We start from the raw sequence: 6,000 nt of genomic DNA on the forward strand, positions 1-6,000 counted from the left end.
TCTTGCCACCTCCCGGCCGGACTGCTGCAAGGGGTTCTAGCGGAGGCTGCTCTGGGAAGGCTCCACCAAAGCTCCAACTGGGGTGGCAAAGGACTGCCGTGCATTGTCCACTGGCTGCCACATCCCTTCTGGATGCAATTCAAAGTGCTGCTTGTGAGCTACAAGCCTTTAAATGGTCCATGCCACGTTTATCTGAGATCCCAACCCCTGTGACCTACCAAGGTAAGTGCACTTGGACTACATACCCACAGGCTGAAATTTGGGGGAGTCAGTGGCATCCACGAGATGACCTCCTGAGGTCCCTTCCAACCCTGATATTCTATGATCCCTATGTCTGGAACGAAACCTGCTGGAAATATACCTGAGCGCCTGCCTGCCCATGGTCAGGGTGAGAAATCTTTTCATCCAGGATTTCCAACAGCACCAAGCACAAGGTTTCCCTGATGCTGAATCTTCTGGATACTATCTACTTTGACAGAACTCTGAGTAGGTGGTTACAGAGGCTCCCCCTTCTTGTCATGGTGTTAGTCCTTTCCTATGGGAGGAAAGTGCCCCAGATACCATGGTGAAGGGTCCTTAATAACAGCGGATATAAAAATGACAAATGATAACCAATCATAACTAAATGGCTTTGGCCTTACTAAAATCAGTTTAATTATACCTAGCAAATAAAAACTCCTTCCCAGTTTATGGGAATTTTGTAAGTGCTAAGAGAACTTGATCTAAAGAAGTTGGCAAATCTCCCAAAAAGTTCTACCCTGCTCTGTCCTATGCCTCATATAGTGTCTGGTATATAAATTGGCTGCATGTTTGGTTGATTTACATGCCTGAGATGAAGCAAAGCAGCGTAAGGAAGCCTAGGGTTTGTCTAACACAAACAGCACAGCAGCTGTGCCACTCTAGCACTTAGTGACGACACTACCTACGCCAACAGGAGAGCTTCTCCCATCAGCGTAAGTACTCCATCTCCCCGAGAGGCAGTAGCTTGGTCAACGTAGCACTGTCTACACCAGGCATTCGGTTGGTATAACTGCATCACTCAGGGGTGTGGATTTCCCCTGAGCGATGTACTTATACAGACATAAGTCTGTAGTGTAGACCAAGCCCTACGCGCCTTTCCTCTACTACAAGCTTAAGTGAGATCAGCATTGGAGCTATCTGGTCTGCAGCTCAGAGAGGTTTCCTTCCCCTCCCTTATCCTCCAGAGTGAAAGAGGACCAGGAGCACACTGAGGGCTGGTCTACACTGGGGGGGGCATCGATCTAAGATACACAACTTCAGCTGTAGCTGAAGTCAAAGTATCTAAGATCGAATTACCTGGGGTCCACACGGCGCGGGATCGACTGCCGCGGCTCCCCCGTCAACTGCGCTACCGCCGCTCGCTCTGGTGGAGTTCCAGAGTCGATGGTAAGCACGTTCAGGGATCGATATATCGCGTCTTAACGAGACGCGATATATCGATCCTGGATAAATAGATTGCTACCCGCCGATATGGCGGGTAGTGAAGACGTACCCTGACAATGAGGAGGATTCTAACGCCTGCCTGCTAAGCAGCTACTGAACCTTGGGGGTCATTAAGCAGAGGGGGAAGTGGGAATTGTTTGTTAAAGATAGAAACTTAGAAAGCTCTGATCGTTGAAATAACAGACACATTGTTTAAAATCACCAGAGAACATCACAGAATTAATAGAAAAGTCTAACCCTTTATCACAACCCCACAAGGATTTCACAGACTTCTTCAATCTCACAGACCACTCTGACCCTCTAGTCTGACCTTGTGAGTTACACAGCGAGTCCTGCATTGCGTTTAATAACTTTCTATGATGCTGTTTCTGGGGTGGCCACATACATATAAAGGGTTCAAGTATTTACCTTTGGACCATGTAGCATAAAGCTCTGGCCCGAAGCCTGCCCATAAGTACCATAGCTCCCTTATTATTTACTGGGGGGTATTGTAGCCCCCACAAGATGCAGTCCCTGTTCCGAAGAGCTCACAGACTGAGGCCCCTACACAACACCCATTGGAGTCAATGGAAAGATTCCCGTTGAGTTCAACAGGCATTGAGTCAGACACTGAAAGGATGAGAAAGAGGGAGAACACATACATTATTTTCAAACAACTAACAGCTATCCCCACTGGCCATCTACCTAGCCATTATGGCATGGCCAGGCTCTAACACGGTCACAGACGCACTTTGCCATCTATCAGTACTTTCACTCTCTATTCCCTTCAATTTGAACATCTGCTAACTGAACCACTACAGCAGGAGAGACCTCATGACACACTCTTCTCTTGGTTTCACCCACGCACCCTCAGTAAAACCAACAAGGCTGCACAAGTATAGCAGAGAAAAGTCTTCCCCTTTGCCCACTGCCCTCCCTTTTGCACATCTGGTCACAACAGATCAATGTCATCGGACGTAAATTGTCTGATATCAATCAGGAATGAACTAAAAGTTCCTTTTACATCTATGTGTTTACTCCCACCTAACTCTGAAAATACAACTTAATTTGATAAGAATTATTTGATTGTGGGACAAATTCAACCCTGGCGTAACATCATTGATTTCAATTAAAGTACATTACGGATGCATGTTTCTCCAAAAATTAGACATTTTTATTGTTTGCAGCTGGTTTATTGTGGCTGACAATTGTTTATCTATGTATTCCTAAAAATAGCTTCTGTCATTTACATTGATTTGGCTAAACCCTGGAAGCAAATACAATTAACCATCACTGAAAGGAACAAACTCAAAGCTGACTGATGAGTTGCTGTTTTAAGACACTCAGTTCAATTAAGCTAAAAGCATTCTTTCATTGTTGCAACAGCGGTTCCAAAATCAAGTCTGCATTGAAATTAAATTAATGTGAAAATCTACCAAATATTTTAATAAGGATTTTAAAATTGCTAGGTTTCCACTATTGCAAAACACTACTGAATATCAGACGGAGTCAACATAAGGATTTAATTTAGTGTTTTTTCTTGGTGCATCTGAAAAAAAAAAAAGAAACTTGATAAGCAAATTTCCTCAATGGGGGACTAATCTCAAAAGCATTGGTTCTTCTTAGAACAAAACAATAGTGTCTTTGGTGTTAGGCATCTAATCCATTTAAGCACTTTTGAAAATCCCATTCAGCACCTATCTGCGTCTTTAGGCACCTAAATGTCTTTGAAAATCTGCCCCTCTAGGCTCCTAAGTCAATCAGGTGCTTTTGCAAATTTTGCCTGATGGGCCAGATTCAAAACCCACTGAAGTCAGTGAGCTTTTCTTTGAACTGAATGTTCTTTGGATGAAGCCCAGTGTGCTGCTCTACATAATTTAGATAATAGAAGAACTGACTGATGTTGATGTTTATTACACAGCCGCTGGACACAAATATACTCAGTGTAATCAAATAGCCACTTCTCTTATTTCAATAGATCGGAGAAACATCTTACACATCAGGCCTTCCTTCAAAAATAGGCAACTTAACAAGACCTAATAATTTTGAATCAATAGGAATACTCAGAATTAATTGTCTGTGTACAAATTAGCTTTTAAATAGCAGATTCATTTCTCTGGTGATCTAATTTAGATTTTGGTATCAAACTAGGTTTCAAACTGCATAAAAATCCTTCTCTGGTAAAATCTTATCCCTGATGTTTTCAAGCTGCTCTCTAATAACTATTCCTAATTGTGCTTATTAAAAAGTGGATTTATGAATCTCAATTAGGTTGCTTTCACTTGTCCTACAGCAATTTTCAGTACCAACAAAAACTGCTTCAAGAAAGAAAAAATTTAGGTGGGTGACAGAATAATTACTGAAATATGAAAGAATATGCCTATTAATTCAGCTTACTTTTCAGTAATTCTGTTTCGAGGTCTCCAAAACAAAAACTGCAGGGTTATGATAATCATTCTGGGAACTATGTTCCTCCCACAACTTTGTACGTACTTTTAAATTAGGATATTCAGCTTTTCTTGACTGCTCTACAGTCAAGCATTTACTTACCTTACATAATATGTTGTTGTTATAGGGCTAAATTCTGCTCTGGGGTGTGTTGATGTTCATGGGTGCTCTATTCAAATTCACGCCGGGACAGAATCGGACACTTGGCTGTGAATCATCAAAGCACTTAAACACATGCTTAAATTTAGCTTTTGATTTCAACAGGATCTCAGCGTGTGCTTTGCTGAATCAGGGCCATAGGTTTGAAATTAAAATAAAAAATAGATCCATTAAGAATGACAAGACTTTTATTCCCCCCCCAATCAGCAGCAAACCAATACATTCCTAAACAGATCTCCTCTTTCTAATTTCGAAGCAAACATGCACCATGACTAGTGTGGCTTATATGGCTATTGGTCCTGATTCTCTACTGCAACTTTTGCACCTGCTGTAAATAATAGTGCTAAAAAGCTACTAAACTAGAACTAAGACTCCCACAACAAATGTGTATTTAAGATCAAAGCCCATCTGCCTGGCGCACATAGACGCATGCCAGAAAACCTTTTCTGTTATCCTGTTCTTGATGTCTCTCGCGAGAGGCTGCTTTGCAGGACCTCAATGACAGCGCTCGCTAAGCACATTACAGGTTAGGATCCTGCAGGCTAAGATTATGTCACGGAGGCTGCGGAAGTCATGGAATCGGTGACTTACAGCAACCTCCTGACCAGCTGCTGCAGGCAGTGGAGGACCCCACAGCAGCCCAACTTCCACAGGCAGCAGGGGACTCAGCAGCAGAAACCCCCGCAACTGACTGGCCGCCGCTGTCGGCAGCGACCCCTGAGCTGCCCGGTCGCCGCTGGCAGGGGTTCCCTCTACAGCAGTTCAGCTGCCACAAAGAGGCCCCCACCCTGCAGCTCCCAGCTGCTGCCAGCAGAGGGACCCCAGAGCTGCTCTGTGCTGGCAGGGTCGTCCCCCCCATGGGTGGCAGGGGACACCCCCCCCACACGCAGTGGGGGACCCCCTCGCAGCTTCCAGCCCCGCAGGACAGCTGGGGACCCCTCCCAGACACCGGGCAATGGGGTCCCTGCACCTCCCAGCCGCTGCAGGGGGGGCAGGGTGCTGGACCCTCCTCCCTCCCCATTTTGTCAGGGGTGTTTTTAGTAAAAAAGTCAGGGACAGGTCGCAGCTTCCGTGATTTTTTTTTGGTTATTGCCCATGAGATGTCCGTGACTTTAACTAAAAATATCCACGATAAAAATCATAGCCTTAGGCATGATCTACACCTCGGTATCCGGGAGCCACCTGCGTCCCACACAAACACAGGCAGAATATTCCAACTCTGGGCAAGACTGATCTGTACCCAGGGTGTGAGGGGACGAGGCCATTTTTATGAATAATCACAACAGTTAACAGTTCTGGTAAATAGGGTTAAAAAAAATGTAGAAGTGATATAAACCTTCCTGCTTCAGAGCACAGGCTACCTATTCGCTGCCTGAGATTGGGAAGAAACCTTTGCTATGGGCATGTCTGCTCATTATATACCTCCCTCTGGAGCTGCGGACTGGACCAAATGGCTCTTTTTGTCTGATCTGGTATGGCCCGTTCCTGTGTTCCTCCAGCCGTTGTTGAGGAGAACATGGACATGAAGCAGCGCTAGTTCTACAACATTGTGAACATGACCCTGCAGTTGTGGTCAAGCAGTTGGAAAATTTAACCCTAAATGTGTATTATAAAGCAACTTGCAACAAAATCACTTCAACAAGAAACATTTGTAATTGCAGTGTGCATGTGACCTCCAGAACGGTCCACAGAACAGCTAATGCATCTGCCTGCTGTCCACAAGATTTACTTAAAAGCTGTACTAAAAATCAAATTTCTCCCCAGAAGCATGATGATTGAAGGTAGTGATTTGAAAACAACACTGTTTTTGGACTCCTGCAAAGACAATTCTCCAGCACTCAGAACGATGAATCCACTCTTCTCTAAAATACGGATCCCAGTTTTGGTAATTAAAATGTTTCCTAAATTATTGTCCCTCAGCTGGAGGAAAGTGATTGATTTGAATGCATG

Source organism: Trachemys scripta, chromosome 10 (genome assembly GCF_013100865.1).
Source record: "Trachemys scripta elegans isolate TJP31775 chromosome 10, CAS_Tse_1.0, whole genome shotgun sequence".
NCBI lineage: Eukaryota > Metazoa > Chordata > Testudines > Emydidae > Trachemys > Trachemys scripta.